Raw genomic sequence first — 20,978 nt, forward strand, 5'->3', positions numbered from 1 at the left:
TGTGTCATCAGTGCAGCCTGCCGGAGAGAGAGAGAGAAAGTGAGCGTGTGTCTCAGCAGACGTGTTTTATGACACACGGGCAGGCCGGGTGAAGCACGGCAGGTGTAAGGAGTGTATTTTTAGGCCCTGTTGCAGAGGAGCGCAGGGGGATTGACAAACGCACCGCTCTGTAAAATGCTGACCAGTGAAAGAAACATAAACAAAATAAAGAGAAAAAAGAAAACAGCTTGACGCTGTGTGAAGAAGCATGGATAAATCTTGGTTTGATATATATATATAATATATGTATATGATATACATATACATAAACACACAGATTCCTAATTATCAGATATTTTACTGTTTGAAAATAAACTCTGTTTAGAACTTTTTAATAAATGACATCCGTTCATTGCAACAATAAACTTCACTGGGGATTAAACAGTTTACATTAACCCAATTATATTTTTCTGCTTAATATTCACTAAAAATAGAGGGGGGTTTTTGGCAACAGATTGGACAACATATATGCTAAGACCAATATATTTGTAATAGGCCAATATTTGCCAATAATTATTGGGTTCTACGCCATTGTAAAACCATAACATGACAGCAATTTGGTAGTTATTGATATTATAAATTGTCCGTGAGATGAATTCCCTTTTAAGATCTCCTCCACATATGTATCATGGGCTCCATAAAATGTCTCTAATGTGTGTTTAACCTAAAATGCTGAATATTGGATGCAAAGAATTTGTGATGTCACAAATCATGCCTGTAGGCCCGCCTCTAAAAATCACTTGTTTCTAGTGTCAAACTCTGCACACACACACAGCTCATTCTACAGAGTGAAGCTCACAGGTGCAAGGTGACTAATAGCTGAAAAGCTAATAATATCATCTTTAATACACTAACAGGCAGGATATTAACCCTTTTCTTCAGGCAAGTACCTTGAGGATTAAACATGTCAGCAAGGGAAACAGCAACGTAGACAGAAGACCACATTAAACAGCAATCAAGATAAAACAGAAGACAAAGAGGAGAAGGGGAGCAGTGGAATACTTCACTGACAAGTATACCGATGTCAATGCCAACAAAACCTTACCTGATCTGATGTGAGATAGATGTAAATGAGTAAGTTAAGTCATCACAACAGAGTGACCAGAATCGGCTGTACGTTTGGAGCGTGCTCAGATAACACATTAAAGTGTTTTATCCTTATGTGCAAATCTCATGGTCGCGGAGTGAACTTTCTACCGAGAGGACAGCGGCGGATGCATGCACTTGATGCTGGGGAGATTTATAGTTTTATGCTGAACAATTTGTTATTTGAAGAAGGCTATCTGGCTTGTTGGCAAGCATCAGAGAAAAAAAAAAAAAAAAAATACTCTGAGTGGGGCCGCAGCTCCGGATCCTCAAAGCAATGAAAGCAGTGTACACAGAGAGGAGAGAAGATGTCAGTGTTTATGCTCAAGAGGAAGAGGCAGCGAGAGGGAGACGGGATACACAGATAAACATACAGAGAAAGAGAGGGAAGGAGCAGCCTCCCTCCTTTCTCGGGGCGTCTTGGCTGTTCCTGACAGGGAGCTGAGGAGGCTGCCTGTGTGTGAGCGTGAATGTGTGTGTTGTGGAGGAGCTTGGTTGTTGGCATAGAGACTGTCTGCAGGAAGCGGCAGTTCCAGGCGGAGCTCCGCTGGCAGACGCTCCCCGCTCACTTCCTGTGTGCTGCGAGGCAGGCAGGCACGCGCGCACACACTCGCATGCGCACACACTCGCACGGGGTCGGAGCGGGGCAGGGCGCTCGCCTGGAGAGCGGTCCAGCGAAATGAGAGAGCGAGGGAGGGAATCATGGAGGGACGGAGAGAGGGAGGGAGGAGGGAGTTCAGCAGAGAGCAGCACTTTCCCACAGTCTGGGGATTTGACACATGGCTCTCACACATTCCTCAGCCCTGCGGCCGACCGAGCATCGGCACTCGGGGAGAGGAGGGAGAGGAGGGAGAGGGAGAGAGAGGAAGGTTCCACCCTTGGCGCTTGCAAACAATATGGAGTTATGGAAGACAGACAGTGTGTGTCTGTGTTTGCATGTGCCCCATATGTGTGTGTGTCTGCGTGTGTGTGTGTCTTAACATGTGTTTGCCTCATGCGCCAGTGTTTAACCCTTCCTTAGCCACGCTTGGCTTGTCAGACAGAATCAGTCAGTGACACACAGAGGCTGGCAGGTAGAGCGATGAGCCGGCGAGCTGAGGACAGACGTCAGCGATGACTTTTCAGAAACACTCGGAGGATCGTGCTACCCAGTCTGTGTCAGTGCTGCAGGGACATGGTGATTGAGAGGCCTTTGTCACTTCTCTTTCCGGTCGTGATCGAACAATTATCAGAGGCCAGTGGCAAAACTAGACCTCAGTAGAGTGTAGAGCCTAGACACAGATTATTGTTTGTGCCTGCATCGAATTGTGGTCAGTCACAGTGCAGATACCAGCCACCTGAATACACCCGATGTTTATCATCAAGACCCATGCACTGATGCCGGAGAAATTCACAAATAAATGTTGTCCTGGACCCTTTCTTTTATCCAGGTCCACCACAAAAGTCAGTGGGTTGTTTTTTGGGCCGATGCTCACCGTCCACATCCTCCATCCAAGTTTCGAGCGAATCTGTCCCGTATTCTTTTTGTGCAATCCTGCTGACAAACCAACAAAAAATGACAAAATACATCAGGCAATCCTTAATTTCGCGTAGTATCTTTGCGCAGGGTGACATCTTCCTACACTGACACTATCCGCATCCACGATGCTTTACATGTCATTATGAATATCAAATTAACTGCGTGTTAATGTTCATTTTAGTGTTAATCAAAAAACACAAAAGTCATTGCTACTGTACTTTTGGGAAATCATGACTAGCAAATGTATATCCTGATTTAGTTTAGTTTCAGTCTAACGTGACTCATGCGCAGCACGCCGCTCCACTGACCTCTGTCACGTCCCTCAGAGTAATCAGCTTAATAGACATGTAATGTTCAAACGGTTTGCATCTGACAGACTTGCTTCACCTCCTCACCTCCCTGTCCCTGTGTAACTCCGTCAGATACAGTCATGTGAACGGGACACCATTGCATCACTTCATTCTTCTCTGTGGGAATCCATTTAGATCACTTGACTATGAGAAGAAAGGTCATAAATTGATATTGGAGAGACGAGACGGGGCTTTGCTAATCTCCGGGAAATGTATACTAACAGTCCAGAACAGAAAGAAATCAGGAATGTGGTCTTGTGGTTTGCTGTCTCTCATTTCCTCATGTCACTTTCTCTCTCCCTTTCTGTCCCACCTCATCTAGTTGGGTCTTTGATGTCGGAGGCCGTGGGTCCGTCCTGTCGCTCTCCCCCTGCTCACTTAGCCCCCCTCCTCCCCTCCAGCCCCTAGTGCTTCCTTAAATAAATGTTCTGCTCGGCGGGATTTTAAAAGGAAGCCAAGGTCGCCCTCCTGGACAATTACAACGTAGCCTGGGAAGAGTTGCTCCGCAAAGCTGCGCCGCCTGGCCCACGCCAACAGACACACGGACCACCCGTACACGCTCATGATTGAGTGTGTGTGCTACTGACTGCGTGCGTGTGCGAGCACCGGAGTTAAAGACCTGACAAGCAGGAAAATAAATGGTTGCAGGGGAAACCTGGGGTGGAGGGAGGTGGCATGAGTTGAAGATGGGAAGATGAAAGTAGGCAGGCTGAATCATTTCGTACTCGAGTGCCCATCCGCTATGGAGGATCCCAAATTGCCAATTAGGATGTCCCTTCTTCCCCCCTCAACCCTCCCTCTCCCTCCAGCTTTCAAGCGTGGGGTCAAAATTAGAACATCTGAGTCTCTAAATGGCTGTGTTTCTCATTTGCGAGAGAATCCCAACACAGCGGGGAGGAAAACGGCTGTGGCCCAGGCGGTGAATGGCAGGCGGGCGTTTGATGCTGGGAAAGCGACAACAAAGCATTCCCGGAGGGAATCAATAGGGGGACGGACCAGCACTGCTATTCCGCACTACACGCCTGTGACACCTTGACACTGCAACTTCCTGCTAATTAAGAGCCGGTAGTCTCTTCCCTGTCGGCACATCCTCACTGTGTCCGTGTGTGTGTGCGCGAGGCTAGAGAGGTCAGCTGGACTGATGAGCCAGGTCAGTTTAGATAGGAAGGGATGGGTGGGAATGAACATTTGAGCTGAGCTGTGTGTGTGTGTGTGTGTGTGTGTGTGTGTGTGTGTGTGTGTGTGTGTGTGTGTGTGTGTGTGTGTGTGTGTGTGAGGAACGTTTGTGTGCGACACTGTGGTGCAAGCTGGTCTAGGTGTGGTCTGGTAGCCGAGCGCCTCTCATCTTCTGCCAGTTTTGTGTGTGTTTTTGTCAATGGAGGCATCGGGAGCACAGCTGCCGAACAGCTTAGCGGGCCAATAAAAGAGAATGAACGATATGATGGAGGTGGGCTCAGTTCCATCGTTATTCAGACGAGCTGGAGGCTGGTGTCGGACATCACCTGCGTGTTCACATGTCAGGGAGCTTCACATGGAGCCTCAGTGTAGAACCATCTGTGACTGGATTGTAAAGGTTACGCTGTATTTCTATAACATCTACACACCGTGAGTGAATCTCAGTAATTGTGTGTGTACCTGTTTTAATCCTCTGTTTGAAAGTCAAAACATCTGTCATGACATGACATGATGTGTGCGCGTTCTTTTTAATTGATTTGAGTGTAATTATTAACGTAGGGTGCCACAGGGCAATTTCCACATCAGACATTAAAGATAAAACCCTCAAGAGAAAAGTTAATCTTATCTTTTGCAGTCGTTTCTGTGTCTCATGTGGTTTGTATGTGTGTGTGTAAGGAAAACTGCGTTGACGAGTGAAAGTAAGCGTTCATGTTTGTGCGATGGGGTCCCGCCCCAAGTTTGGGCGAGTTGAGGCATCGCGGTTGCCCCCATTGTAGCCCAAGTGGCAACAGTTTCCCACTGATGTCTGATGTTTTTAGAGGTTCTCCTTTGTTTCCAGATGACTTACCAGCAAAAAAAAAAGAAGAAAAAAAAAAGAAAACGCCTGTTCTGTTCAGCCGTCAGCATGAGCAGATAGCAACAGCGCAGCGAGGGCGAATGAATAACACACACACACACATATAAGTCTTTAGTTTGGGGGGGACGCGGATGAGGAGGGCTTTGATGTTTCCTCAAGATGTTTTGTTCGGCGTGGCAGACGCCATGCACCACAAAACAGTTCCCCCCCTGTGTGTGAAGGCAGGGGATTAGCAGTTACTGGAGTCCCTCTAATGAAGCCTGTTTGATGTGAGGGCCCAATTACCGTACGGGGGCCTAGCGACAGGGTTGGGTGCATGTTCGTGTCGGGGCGCGGGGGGGATCCCTGCGCCGTGACGGCTCAGATGACCTCGTCAGCCACCCTTTTGACTCACCATTACCCTGTTCCCCAGTTTAGCCTCCCTGTCCTCCTGACCCATATATTATTAATATGCAGAGTTTCCTTTGAAACCTTCACCAGTCAAATTCAATGTATCAACCCTCTTCACTCATGCGTAGTATACAGGTTGGATCAAAAGTGTGACATGTGTCTCTCCAGATAATAGCTGGTAGAGCGCATGATAAATCATTCATACTGTAGATTCATGTGTAGGTTTAGTCGAGGTTTTGACTAAATCTGTGGTTGCGGCTGCGGAGTTAATTATTTCTTTATTAAAGTTGCTGTAAGGTTTAATGATCCCTGTCTCTCCTCCCGTACGAAGCAGTAAAAGAGAAAAGACATGTTACTGGTATCTCTGCCCACTTCATCCAACCAGAACAGAGAACTCCATAAAGAAGATGTCCTGTCCGCTCATGAAAACACACAGAGGGCAGGATCCTCTTTCTTACTGGAGGAACAAGGAAAGCTACCTATTCCAGTGCGGCAGGCAATGGCTCATGCAACAAAACAGGCCAAATGATGAAAAACACTTAAAGACAAGAAAGAGGCAAAGGTGGCTGCCTCACGAGACATGCAAGTGTGATGACGTCCTCAAGTATCTTATTTGGTCCACAACCCAAAGAGACATGCTGTGCATTAAAACAAACAGTACGAAACACTCAGTAGCCAACTTGGCGATAAACAGACAGAAGATAACATTTAATGAAACAATTTAACGTCTGTGATTATGTAACTGTGTTGCAGGTTCACCTGACGTTTTTTTTGTCAGAGCGCTTGGCGCCCACACGTGTTCCCACTAAGATAATAAAGGAGTAGTTCTGTTATTTGAGCACTAATGATGGTCTGAATGTGACCTTAGTGGGGAGGAGTTCACCACGGGCAAGAGTGGGACTATATGAGCATGAAAGAGACGGGTGGCTAAAAGACTGAAATGTTGTCCCGCCATACAGGCCCGTATCTGAACGAGAGCAAATATTTAGCTTGTGGGCAGGGAAGAGGTCGGATATGTTAGCATGGCGAGTCTGGCGGATGTGCTGCGTGTGCGTGCTGATTACAGGGAGTGAACATGTGGAGCATGTGATGTCTGACTGTGTGTATAGGAACAACTGTGAAGTTTGTTTAAGACTGATAGCGTGGCAGCGTGTTACTGTGAGCTCGTAACGTTAAGTACGCACATTTCTGCAAGTGATTGAGTTGTATGTTAGAGGGACAGATCGTGACGGAATAAATGGTGAACAAGGGACTGTTCCGCCAGTCGGATCTTACTCATTGTCTGCGCAGATGAAGGTTACAGTATGTGTGTGAGGACGTATGGTTTTCTTCCCATTAAGAATGAATTCCTTGCACTTGAGAATACCATTTCAATTCTAATAATAACAGCCCACTTTGTTGAGTCTATCACAGGTGTAGTTAACACACACAGCCAAAAAAAACACTTCAATAGATATTCAAAACAAAACAACCACACTCTCCTGGCTGTGTAGGTTAATACTGAGCATATTTACCTTTATAAACAAACAAGATGTTGTATTGAGCTGCCACTGTTGATACTGAACCATGGCAAAAAAAATGTATTTGCTGTGTCCACTGAGACCGGGACGTCCAGAGGTTAACCAACAAGAGTATACCCTGCAGGTTAGTCTATCTGTTGGTTTATGTGCATACACAAACACACACACACACACAGCAGTACAAAAACAGGTAACTGGCTTCCATGTCCAAGGATGGCTCACCTGCCAAAGATCAGGTGGGAGGAAGTGTGATGAGCGGTTGTTTGAGGCCCAATGATTGTGTGGCGACATGCAGCCAATCAGTGTCGTAGAGAGTAAGGGATTCAAGGACCTCAAAACACTTGCCAGGGGTAAAAGGATGAGCCGCAAAGTCAAGCTAGCCAGGGCAGATAAGCTAGCTCTAAATTGACAGGTAGACTGCTCTCACAAACAAAAGCTACATCACAACTAGACCCCAGAAAGAGCGCCAGAACTTCCGCTGTGTTAGTAGTTACAACATCACGCGGTGCACCACCTCCGACGCTCTGTCCAGATTTTAATGTAACGTCCTTGGATACAGTCCAGTCTGCTCCTTCCTTATTGCCTCTATGTCCTGCACACCTTCGACAACCTTGCTGAGAAAGTGAATACAGAGAGATATGAACCCACGCGTGATGACCCCCATCCACATTAACTAATTAACATTAACATTAGTTCATGATGGCAACTGCCCTGCGCCAATTGTATGTCACCTCTCTTTTTTTTTTTCTTGAAAAGTAACCAGTTACCAGTTAAAGGTGTCTGCTTTCAAATGAAAAACATGGATTAGAATGTAGCATCATATAATAGAATATATGGTATTGACTCACTGTTGATTTGATGAACATGGTCATAAAATGTTGATACTGGGTGACATATGTAGAACTGAAACGAAGTATCACTGACCGTTTTTTGCATTTCTATTAACTATGCTGACTCTAACCATCAGACCCTGCACTGTTGTGCTCCTAATCAGTTTCAAATTAAGTAAATGAAGTCATTTAGTTTTATGTTAGAGGGACAGATCACGACAGAAGGAATGGCAAACAGGACTGGGACTATCCCGCCAGTCAGAGCTTACTCATCGTCTGCCTGGATGCAGTCTGGAGAACGGGTTCACCCACCCAGCACCCGTCTGTCCTGTTTTCGTCGCTGCGGTCACGCCGCTGATGGCTGACCTCATCAGCTGCCTCTGATTGTTGGATGAGCTGATGTCATGGAAACAAGTTGCGCTTCACACCTCAGATGTTACACCTGTGGATCACAGTGTGTGAATGAGTGACTGAAACGTAAGCAAGCAGTGAAACAAACACATTTATCTTCAGTACTTCAACCACTACCACTACTACTATGACCACTGCTACTACTTCTACTACTTCTACTGCAACAACCAAACCATGAATGTGAAATAATGCTGTTTGAAAATAACTTTGGGCGGCACCAAACACATACATTTTTCACTTCCATTCACTGAGCCTCCCCTGAAACTGTCTGGATCCTCGTGTGGAGGCATATATTTAACCACAGTTTTGATTGTGATTCCTTTTTTTGACATATCTATTAGGTGTTAGCAGTTGCGCAAGAGAAACATTTCACCTATAAACTTATTAGATGCTTTCTTTTAAATCACTTCATGACCCCTCAGTGGAGGTTGGGCCCCTACGTTGCAAAGCACTGGAGTAAACTACAACTGTGTATATTTTGTAAAACTCCACTTTGACCAGCTGCAACTGTAAAATGACTCTGATGCAGTATTATAACAATCTAAATGGTCGAGCAGTATTTAAATAGGGGTAGAGGTATTCAGTGCCCTGACAAGCAAAAGAATACTGTTCACACATTTTAGACTGATTATGTGAAACACTATCATCAGTTCAGTTTTTGCGTGTGTGTCTCTAGAGAGGGCAAATATGGCTGATATGGAGCAGTCTGTGGGGTGAGAAGAAAGGAAGAAGATGACAGGCACTCTGTGGCATGGGTTAGTGGGGGTTAGGGTGGTCGGAGAGGATGTGTGTGTATGTGTGTGTGTATATGTGTGTGTATGGGGTGGGGGGGGGGGGTGGGGGGGGGGGGGGTATTGCTGCGTGCCAACAGGGTCCTGTTTGCATCTACAGAGAGGCCCGGAGAGGCGAAGATCTTATCTGGCGCGTGCCTCAGCCGCTGTTTCCCACAATCTGCATGCTCCACTGCCAGGAGGGGGGTGAGAGGGGAGACTTATGATTGTGTGTGTGTGTGTGTGTGTGTGTGTGTGTGTGTGTGTGTGTGTGTGTGTGTGTGTGTGTGTGTCAGCAGGGGTCCCCTCCTGTCAACTTTACGCTGTTTTGACTGCCATGACATAATGCGCCTCAATACAGTGACCCCCCCCCCCCACCTTCTCTCTCTCTCTTTCTCTCTCTCACACACACACACACACACACACACACACACACACCCTCCTTCCGCTTTTTCTTCTTCTTCAAAGGTTCCGCACATCAACAAGGGCCTCCTTTTCTATGAATGTCGCATATTTGGCTTTTCATCAGTGCCCCCATTCCTCTTTTTCTTCTAAGGACCCCCACCCCTCCCCATCTTTTCCCTCGCCTATGTTTTTCACTTTGATTGAGGCTTTGCTAAGGATTAAGAGCCCCCCCCTCCCAGTCCCCCACCCCACCATTACCACCCTAGCATGCTTTTCTTATGCTGTTTGCTATGAATGAGAAGTGGTGAACCATTACAGGACATATTGCAGAGATTAAATGACGACCTTGGCAGCCTTGTTGAAGGGAGAATCTCTCCTGACAGTTAATTTCGCAGCAAACACACACATGTGCACGTCTTCCATACAGGCGCCCTTTACAGCATACACAAAAGCGTCTTGGTATTCCTTTCCATCCTGTTTGTTTTTAAGTCAAAGTTCTTTTGAATTTCCAGCATTTTCAAACGGTGCAGCGTCATGTTTCACAAAGGAATTTTGCTCGCGAACTGCGGAGGGATTTGTATGGGTTGCAAGTTTTCTCGCTGATGAGTGAGACGTGTCTTGACGAGCCTCATAGTAATTGTGTCTTCATTATAATATACAACATTATAAGGCACTGTGTTACACTAACACCTACCATATTCTATAACTCCATTGACAGCGTTTCATAAATCGAATAGATATATCATATACCTATCCAGGAGGAAAAGGACACATTCAGGATCCACCTGGAATCTTTTCAAACCATTGGTTGAATAGTTGATTGCAGTGGTATCACTGCCCCTTTAAACTGTTGTTTGTTCTTTGGTCACTCCTTCCCTTAGTGATTTTTGCCATAATCACAAAATTTGTCAAATATCAAATTCTCTATTTCCTTTCAACTGGCTAACACACTGGTCACTGTGAAACTTTGACAGGCTTTTTCGGTCTACATGCTTTAAATCGTTTCGTCTGAGTTGGAGGGGAATCTGACCTGGGGACAGGCATCAAGAGTGACTGTAAAGAAATAGCCAGTCCTCTCACTTATGGTCTCGTTTGCTTATGCAGGTCGTACAGAGGCGTCAGTATTGCTCTGAGACTGTTTCATAACCAGTTAAAAACTCCTTTTAGCGTGTTTGTGTTTGTGTAGGTGCACACGTGGGTTTTGGACAAGCTTCCAGAGGTTAGCTGAAGAAAGCCCGGCAGATTTCGGGGAGTCACACCGGGTCGGATCCGGAAGCCCCCTTACATCCACCGCCACCGCTTCAAGGTTAGGAATCTGATGTATGTGAGCATGTGTGTGTGTGTGTGTGTCTGTGTGTGTGTGTTTGCAGCCGCCCCCACAGCTGGGAAAAGATCGATGCAGCCTCCACCAGCAGGCTCCTGGCCCCCGGCTGCTACTGTCTGAGAATGAGAGGCGTCGCGGGAGTGTGTGTGTGTGTGTGTGTGTGTGTGTGTGTGTGTGTGTGTGTGTGTGTGTGTGTGTGTGTGTCCGTGCGTGTGTGCGCTTGTGTGTGTTAGGGAGGGAGGGTGGATATGAAGAAGGAAGGAATGAGTGAGTAGCGGAGGGAGGGATGAGGGAACAAAATAAGAGGTGAGGAGGAAAGGGAGGGAAGAGACAAAATATGCCCAGGCTGGCTGACTCACTGCCTCCTTACGTCCCTCCCTCCCTTACTCACAAACACACATACAGAACGTTCTCTCCCCCGAGTACACACAAGCGCGCACACACACACACACTCATGAACACACTCCTCTCCTTTCTCTGCCAAGCGCTCCTGTGCCCCTGCTCATCTGCGTGGGGGGCCCTGCAGGCAGTCTGGGCCCTTACGTGCCCTCTCTTTACACACACACACACACACACACACACAGATTTACACGCACACGCGCACACAGAGGAGTTGATGTGTAAGACACGCTCTGATCCTGCATGCTGATGATGAAAGACAGGCAGCCGGGCTCCTGTCTTAGTGCCAGAGGGCAAGACCTGAGAGGATCCCACTGATTCTTGATCCTCCTCCTCCTCCTCCGTCTTCATCAGTGCTGGAATAATTTGAATTTCACCACAGATTTCTTTTGCTCGCTGTTTTCCTCTCTCTCGTCTTAAACGGCATCTAGCGTGCTTCCTCTGTTTTCCATTTAGCAAGATTTTGGCAGACTCCAGCAACCGGCAGGTCTCAAGTTGAGGGCTAAAGTTGACGATTTGAGCAATTCTAATGGAAATCAGCAGGAAAGCAAGTTGTTTTCTTAAGCGCTAGCATAATGAACATTCCCTGTATATGTGTGGTTTTGTACTAACACCCAGCTCTGTGTAGTGGAGCGCAATGCTTCATGTTTTTACGTGCATTGCCCCCAGCCTCACACCTGGCCTGGCAGGAGCTCTGGTCCCACCCCATCTCCTCTGGTTCCTCCATTAAACCCACCACTTCCAGCTCCTCCTACACCCACGAGAGGGAGGGACAGCACAAAGACCCCTTCTGCGTTCTTCAATCACATAAACAGCGCTCCGCGGGTCTAAATGAAACCTGTTGCCCACATTCCAGTGCAGTTTAGCGAGAGGATGTACCATATGTGTCTGTAAGGTGCAGATGGCCTGAGTGGTGAAGGCATAAATTAGCCTGTGCATGGAAGGGAGATCCCCCATTGTTCTGATGGATTGCACACACACACACACACACACACACACACACACACACACACACACATGCATGCACACAAGCTCTATGAGTCTGGCTAAAGCAGGAAGATCACACACTCTCTGTCACAGCCTCTCAGATCAGGCTGCCCAGAGCTTCCTGTAATCCCTCCTCTGTAACATTAATTATAAACTGGTGCTTTGTGCCCTGCGGACCAACCGTGACTTTCCCAGGACAATTAAAGTTACTCAGTAGAAAAAGGGGGATTGGGCAGAAAAAGAGGGAAAAGGGGATCAGGGAGTGAGTCAGAGGATTTGACTAGAGCTTCGTCTAAGGGCGCTGAAGTAAGGCAATGGGTGAGATGAGAGAGAGAGTTTAGGGCCGGGCGTACAGGATGTCTAACTTCAGTCAGAGCAGGGATAAGTCATAGGCACTGGAGCTTTTATATTGTTCTGTAAGTGAGGCTTTTAGCATAAGCTTTGGCCCCAGAGTCGAGGGTTGAACAGGGAAGGGTCTGGGTGGGCAAATGCCTGACCGGGGCGGATGCGGATTATCTGCCATCTCAGGGGAGTAATTGGCCGATGTGTGGGAAACATGACCCTGTTGTACTTATCCACCCCAGTAATTCATGAATGTAAGAAACATGTATAAAATATCCAATCCGTTTCTCCCTGTGACCTGCATACATGTATGTAGCCATGGCAAGATCGCTGCACAGTACAGCGAGGCCCCTGGGGGCTCGCAATAATTGCCTGAACATCTACCCCACTGGTCACTGACCTTTAACAGCCCACCGAAAACACTAAATCCCGTTTGACTGGCTTTTTTACTTCCTGGCAAGCATGAGTCGCTCCGTGGAAGGCGCCTGCATTGTTGTGCCGGTTTACAACAACTAGAAAAAAGCAGAAAATACATAACACTGCCTGGTGGAGAAAAGGGCTGTTTTCAGAGACGCCAAGCTGTGTCCCTGCCCTGCCCTTTACCTTCTGCCATGCCCTGAGATAACTTCACTTCTGCAGCTCACTGTGCCAAAGGCAAACCCTTTCAAGTTGCTCCTGATCTGTTTGCAACGAGAGGGTTGATTTCTAGATAAGAGAAGGCAGGACAGCTATCAGGCCAGCCAGTGAAGTGGTTCATTTGACAGATGTTGTTATCCCAAATAGATCTGATAGGCCGCTGTTTAATCCTGTTAAGGCACCTTGCTTCAGGACATGAGCCCAGCTTCCTCGGCGACGCCCGGCATCTGAACCCTTGACCCCTCGCCATGGCCAGAGAGCTGAACTCTGAGCTATGACGATGTATGGATCTCTATCTTCCATTCATGTGTAACTCCTCTGCATTGGTGATTCATGTTCAGCAGCAGTGATATGTACCAAATGGGAAAACAGGAAGTCATCTGACCGACTGGACAAATCTTTATTTCACCACCACATGTTGTTATTAGGTGTGACTTCTTTTGAACGTTCATCGATGAATTACTGAACGGGCCAACTGGGCATCAGCCTGACCTAAAAGAAACACAAAGCAACTACAGGTAGACAAAAGTACTACGAAAAGAGATACATCTACCACAATGAGACAAAAAAATAACCACGAGGAGACACAAAACCGACACAAAGCGAAAAAATGTACTACAAATGGACACAAAACAACTACTAAGGGGTACTCAACTACCACAAAAAATGAACAACAGCTACTTAAAGACACAAATCAACTACAGAGGGACACAAAGTACCTCAAAGAGATACAAAACTACATAAAGGCACAAAAAACTTCATAAAGTCACTAAAAACTATGTAAAGACACTGAAAACTACAAAGGGACATACATCTACCAAGAAAAGACACAAAACAACAAAGAATTGCACAAAACAACTACAAACAGACATACAGTTACCACAAAGAGACACAAAGCAACTGCAAAATGTCACAAAAGTAACTTTAAAGAGACACCGTGTCTCTTTCAATCTGGGTGTCCTTCTATAAACAAAGGGGTGGGGGGATTTGACATGTGTGTGCCCAGGGGCCCGGTGTCTCAAAATCTGTCCGTGTTCACATTTGGTGCTTTGTTTCTGGTTGGCCTCGTTGGCTGGTGAAGTAGCAGCAGCACGTTCTGCCTAACATTCAGTACCAGTTCAGGATCAAATGACACTGTAGGTGGAGTTTGGACATAGAAAGCAGCCTCATGTTTGCATTGTGCCTCAAACGTTCAGTTTTGGTTAACATTTTTGCTATTGCACAATAATCATCAACCATGCTTAGGTTGCTTTGAAAAGCTAATTGGTTGCCGTGAGTGATCATTGGCCTCGAAAGGTTACAGGTTCAGTCCAGTAGTCAAGACACTCTGCCTGTTTTCTTAAGAAGTTGGTAAGTGGGACATTAAACTGACCCTAATCCCTTGCTGTAACCCTGTGTGGATAAGCAAAATCATCACATGGAAAGAAGAAAAAAAAAGTGAAGGACCATACTGTGAAGTTCAGAGAACAAAGCAGCACGAGTTCACACACCTCCTGCGTTCCACGCTAAGTTTGCCACTGGCATAACAAGAACTGAGAATATCTTCTTATATGGCTAAAGAGAGCAAGGACAGGTAGTGCCTCTGTCCACGGAAATATTTTAGAATTGTAAACAAGACTTTCGCATAATATTACCACTTTCGTGGTTGCTTTTGTGTGCATACCCTAGATACTTTGCAAGAAGGAGGGTACGCTGTTTTTCTTCTTTACATCTAGAGAAAAGGCTTGTGGTCATTGTTGTACTTGAACAGTTTCTTTTTCTTTATCGTTTGACCCTTTGGGTGTAAAGCTGGTGCATCTCTTCCGTAACAGCTGAGTTTTCATGTTCTCCTCCATGGACTCTGCATTGTTTTCCATAGGGTAACAGTTCAAAAGAACCAGTCCACCCTAAAATGAAAATGCGATCATCTTCTACATCTCACCTGAAATGCAGTTGATGTCAAGCCGGGTCAAACTGCGATCTGTCCTGCTGTGTTTGGATGCCCTGCAAAGTTTTCAAGGTAAACTGTGCCTCTGAAAAGGTTTTTCTACATAATGCTATCAGCTTCTCAAAAAGTTAAGACATGTTGACACAGTCAGTTTACTTTGCGTGGTAGGTGGTTTAAAAAGATTTTGTTATCCAATCTGGATTAACTTGAGTGCAGTGGTGTACGGCGTGAATAGACGCAGTGAGCGCAGTTCGGTTCTGCTGAATGAATAAAGATTATGTACACTAGATATCATTCTCATCATTGTGAAGGGAGTAGCGCCTTTAATGGCCCTCGAGGAGATGTGGCGAGTGAGCCGGCCCTTTTTAAATCGCTGAAATTAACACTGCAGCAGCCAGCACTTGACTCCGGTCCAGCCACTTACACGTCAATGGCCTTTTCCATAATCCTTTGCCCAGCGGTGATTGCGTGCAGGCTTGAGTGGGTGGAGAAGAGAAACTGATTGCTGAAACCAATGTATGGCTGAGAGTCGTAGCCAGCAGGCCCGCGATCTCACAGCGGTGGTAGTTAGCTCATCTCCTCGTTGAAAGCTGAAGCTCCCTCATGACAAACAATGGAGCCTGAGATGGGTGTGGCAGAGGAGGAGGCGAGGGAGCAGACAGGGTGTTAAAGTGACTGAGAGGGAGAGACTTTGGCAGGGATGGGGGGGCAGCAAGGTGAAACCTGGAATGCGCTGGTGATGAGGTCATACCTGTGTGTATGGGAGATAGTGTGTGTGTGTGTGTGTGTGTGTGTGTGTGTGTGTGTGTTAGAGTGAGAGAAAAAGCCTCAGAGAGGATTCGGTTCACAGCCCCTTGAGGCCCCATCAGTAGTGATGTCATGGGAAACCATTACAAAGCCCATCTCGGCTGTTTGTAAACTCTCTCCATTTCCTCGTCGGAGTCTGAGGGGCCACATGAAAGCCTCCGTTTTGAACTCCTGAATAAAAAACACAACATGTCTGAGGGCAATCCACTGTAACAGTACCAGAGCGGGGTAAAAAAAAAGAAAAAATAGCGGGTGAAAACGTACTCAAACTTGGACAAGATGTAAATCGTTACTTTTTCCTTTGATGTTCTTCCCGTCTCTTCCTCTCAGTCTCTGTCTCCCTCTCGTCTTCATTACTTATCATTTCTCTTGACCGTAAACATTGTGAACTGATCCCGGCTGCTATCCTGCAGGAGCGCGGGGGCCCCCTCTTTCTGCACGCCGCGTTGAAAACAGATCAACTTGGAGGAGCTGGGAACTTGAAAGGAGGGAGCTAACTACGGGGGATAAACACATTCCTCTGCAACCCTGCCTGCTACCGTTGCTGCCGCCGCTGGCTGGTGGCAGTGCAGGGGAGCTCGCGGCAAGGAGCATTGTTGCCACAAAGCGAGGTGAACGCGGGGGGGGGGGAGGAATCGGAGGCGGCTGAATATCCCTGAGTTCCCTTAGATCTCAAAGGCAGCAAGCAGCACTTGACCTTTCCAGCACTAAAGGAATATGACAGCCGTGAAGCCGACAGAGAGAATAGGGAAAGAGGCAAAGAGGGGAAGCGAGAGGCAAGAGACAAAAGCCACACAAAGTGCAGGCTGCCACCAAAACAGTTAGTTTGCAATCAACGTCAGTCATCCCTCTTGTCGGGACAGTTTGATTTCCACCTTTCAAATGAGGCGTTTATTTTTGGCCTGATAACAGCACAGGCCAAATTGAAATTGGCAGCAAGACAATCTACAGATAATAGTCAACTACGCAGGAGATTATGTGAACAGCCCTTTCTTTCACTTTACTCGAGCCCCCACCCTGTCTCTCCTGTCGAAGACGAGAAAGGAGGAAATGAGGGAGGGAGAGAGAGAGAGAAAAGGGCTAATCTTAGTCACAATCAGAGGAGGCTGGGAAGGCAAAAAAAAAGGGGGGGGGGGGGGGGGCCTTAAAAAATGAAGCGGAGGAGAGAGAAAAGGCGGTGCGGGGAGGAAAAAATAGAGTAATGTCCCAGTGATCAGGAGGAGGGCTGGAGGGGTGGTGAGGTGGGGTGGGGTGGGGTGTACAGGAGAGGTGAGGATAGAGAGAGAGAAAAGGAGGGAAGGAGGGAATTTCTTTAATGTTTCTGGCAGCGAACCAGCTGAGGTCTCAAGGTTATCCTGGCTTTGCAAACTCCCACGGGAAAGGTGGAGTGCTGAGGGCCGAAGGGGGCGGGTGGAGAGGGGGGGATATGAGGGCTTGAGGTGGAAGGAGAGGAGGGAGAGATGGCTGCCCTTTTTTCCTCCAGGAGGGAGGCTAATGCTCTGGGGGAGAGTAATCCTCGGGGCCCTCTTGTCTGATAAGGTTGGCCTTGGCCCAGGTAGGAGGGGGAAAAAAAGGGCCCCGGGGCCTCCCAGGGCATCCTCTCTAGACAGCTCTGCCCTCTGCCAGGTTAGCACAGGAGCACAACTTGATGAATTATTACTCAAGCCATTAGTTATAATCACATATGAGTGATAACAATGCACTACCCTATTGATCCCCACAGTGAAACTCTTTCTTGGCATTCTTCCCTGCAGGGAGGTCGAAGGTCAGGGACAGCTATTGTAGAGAACAGTTAGATCCAGCGGGAGTTCAGCGCCTTGCTGAAGGACTCTTTAGTAGAGCAGGGCCTTGCTGACACCTGACAAATAGTCCCTCCAACCAAAACCTACCTAATTCATACTAATTTCTGGAGTGTGTATTTGTAGTAATATCATGCTCGTGAGGTTGAAAAAATCAGAGAAAATGAGTTCCTGACTTTTTGGTACACTACTATTATATATAACTATACTTTTAATAACTGAATAGGTAACTGCAATTACTAGTTAATCTAAGATTGTACGCTTCATCAGAGCAGAATTAGCACATTTTGATATAAATGTATGGATTATTTGGATTAAAATACATATTCTGATTATCAGAAATGCTTTAATGATAATTAAACACTCAGGCAGGCCGATAATCAGTCGACCGATGGTATACAAACACATATGCAATACATATATAATCTACTTTGATTCTCTTAAAGTACTATTGATATCAAAATGTTAACGCTTTTCATCGAGTACTACCATGCTGTTCCAACATAAAGACTTAAAAACTCATGTACACATCAGATTTGGCACGGCAGCTTGCCAGCTCAGATTTTGAGCATCCAAGGAGCACCTGAATGCACAGCAGCATCAGGTTTTTATACTTTTTTGTCCAATATTCTATTTAATACACCTGTATATCCTGTCAATGCACATTTAACTCGGCCTCCAACCAGTCACCATTTTCAGCGAGATTATTGTCCGCATTCAGGATGAAATCTGAGCGATACAGCAGCCGTTATGACAAAACCATCCCATCTCATTTCTCCACACTCCCACTGGAATCTAAAACAACTACCTGGGAAGACAAAGCGGTTTCCTCAGTCTGACTTTAACCCTCCACCCTCCCCGTTACCCGCCGAAGTGTTTAAACTAATCACCTTTATGCAAATCTGAGTAAACCCTGAAATTGACACGCTTTATCTGGGTGTGATGATGGGGAGGATCAGTGACTGCATGGGAAAGATCCACATCGATACTCGGCGCGTGTTTGTTTACACTAAACTAGGCCTATTAGAGATAATGATTCACAGCATCAAGCTGTCAGTTTAGGGAGCCGCATGCGTGTGTGTATGAGTGTGTGTGTGCACATACCTCTTCAAAGGCTGGCCGTCTTATCTACAGTCAACAAACGGCCTCCTTAGGAGGAAATGGAGAGGCTTCCTGCACCTGTAATTCAAATGTCTCAGCGCTCAATGAGAGTAAACAAGCGATACTCAGAGATTCGTCCCTCCACTCAGTTCTATGTGGACCTGATGGTTAATGGATGGAAAAAGAAAGGGGCAGACCTGTTCAGAGGCTCAAAGATAAATGGAGTGTTTCAGTTGCTTTTCTGTTCTGTTTTCTGCGCAAATTTAAAAAGCTGGCAACAGGACAAATTGAAATTGCCTCTCCAGTGCTGAGGGAATCGTTGCCCCAAGATCTGTCTTGTTTGGACAGTGATTCTGCTCCGAAACACTTACTGTGCATCCATCATAATCCATACATAGGACCAGAACCGGTAGAGAATGTGTCAAACTCACGTACGAGTAAATATACAACAGTGCGAATCTGACTCAAACCTGACGCCGCATTATCTTTCATCTTTTCAGTATTTTGACAGTTTGAATTCAGTATACAAATATGTCCACAGACAGAACATCCAGTAAATGGTGGCTACACCGCATTTGCATGAGTGGCCCTCACCCCCACCCGCACCACCACCAGCAGCAGAAGCAGCCGTATTCCCAGTTTGCTCCAGCCTCGGGCATGTTAACCAGAGACCCAGGCCAACTCGCTGGTCCTCTCCCCAACCGCTTCCTCTCCACCGCTGCTGGGTTTGACTCACCGTGACCCCTGACCTTCGACGCTGCACCGCCTCCCCCACACATGCAAATTGCGACGGTCTGCTCCAGGAGGCATCAGAGAAGAAAAGGAGAGGGCCGGATGGAGGGAAGGAAGAGAGAGAGAGAAAGAGGAGTGACGTGGAGGATGGAAGCGAGAGGGGAGACGGAGCAAAAGAGAGAGAGACCCCTAAAGGAAGTGCGAGCGTCTTGGTCTCTGAAGTGGAGGGAGGCAGTGGCAGCCGCCTGGGGAGGCTCCGGTCTACAGCCCCGCACTGAGGCCTTAAAACATTTCTCTCTGTTTTAGCCAGCCAAAACGGACCCCAGTGCCTGTGTCTGCGAGGCTTACAGTGACCCATGCTGATCTTTCTGTGTGTGTGTGTGCGTGCGCGCGTGTGTGTGTTTGTGTGAGAAAAAGAAAGCGTGAGTACATTCACTGTACTTATTGTTTTCCTTGCTCCCAGGCTGCTCCAGGCACCTCAGTTTGTGTGCGTGCATGTGTGTGTGTGTGTGTGTGTGTGTGTGTGTGTGTGTGTGAGGGGAGGTAAAGCGATGTGTGCGGCTGTATCTGGAGAGCCTCCAAACCCCCTCATCTCCTCTCCTCTCTCCTCCTTCTGTTCTCGCTGCTCGGAGGATCTGTCAGTTCTCCTTCTCTCTCTTTGTCCCTGCTTTGATCCTGCTCTCCAAGCCTTGGCTGGCCTCGCTAACAGCAGCTGAGCACAGGTCCTACTCCACTCCCACTAATAACACACATTCTCGCCACTCTGGGATGATGCGCGTGTGCACGGACGCGCACGCGCGCCGACACTCTCGCTCGCTGCTCCACTTACTGCCCCTCTCGCTCTTCTCTCTCTCTCTCTCTCACACAGACACACACACACACACACTCCAAAATCAGTAATAAACTGGCTCCGCTATCATTCAGCGCTTTCTGCGAGTTGTCAGAGCTTATCGCTTTCGCGCAACCCTCTGTTCGCTGTGACCCTGCAGTTCGCACTGGGAGCAACTTGGGCGCTGGGTCACTCTATTCTGACTGATTGTGGGTGGTGCTAGAGCCTCCGAAACGCAGCCAAATAGTGGTTTATTATCGTAGATACAGTTTTCTTTTCAGCGGGCAAATGTAGGCAGATGCATTTCAGAATGGCACACTATTTTGAAGGATTAGATTAGAGAACATTTGGTGCCAGGCGCCCTTGGTAATGATCAGTGCAAACTAATACATTTTGATAAAGCTGAATGTTTCTCATTTTGGTTTCATCAAGGCCAAACTTTAATGTATCGTTTACAAAGCCTGTCATTAAAGTATTTTTAGTTTTAGTTAGCTGCTTTTTTGGAGATTCGAAATGCACAAATACTACGGAGACCCGTATTTTAAAACAGTATAATAAAGAAGCGTAAAATGTCATCACAGAGCAGTTTGACAATACCAAAAAATGGACACCAAATCCACTTTTGTTTTTTTCCCAGAGCTATCAATCATCAATCATGTCTCGCAGTCGTCCTCAGTTGATGTTGCAGTCTTCCCCCATATTTGACCACCTGTTATCCTATGGCTGAAGTTTATTAGGTCACG

The 20,978-nt window shown here is 46.9% G+C and overlaps 1 long non-coding RNA gene across 1 annotated transcript in view; it reads left to right on the forward strand.

Moving 5' to 3' along the window:
* The window catches only part of LOC119029108, a 102,626-nt gene that overhangs the window by 35,638 nt on the left and 46,010 nt on the right, over nt 1–20,978 (forward strand). The window contains exon 3 of the long non-coding RNA XR_005077902.1: nt 10,539–10,658. This is a non-coding gene — a long non-coding RNA (uncharacterized LOC119029108). The remainder of the gene's footprint in view (nt 1–10,538; nt 10,659–20,978) is intronic.

The sequence above is a fragment of the Acanthopagrus latus genome, chromosome 11, assembly GCF_904848185.1.
Source record: "Acanthopagrus latus isolate v.2019 chromosome 11, fAcaLat1.1, whole genome shotgun sequence".
NCBI lineage: Eukaryota > Metazoa > Chordata > Actinopteri > Spariformes > Sparidae > Acanthopagrus > Acanthopagrus latus.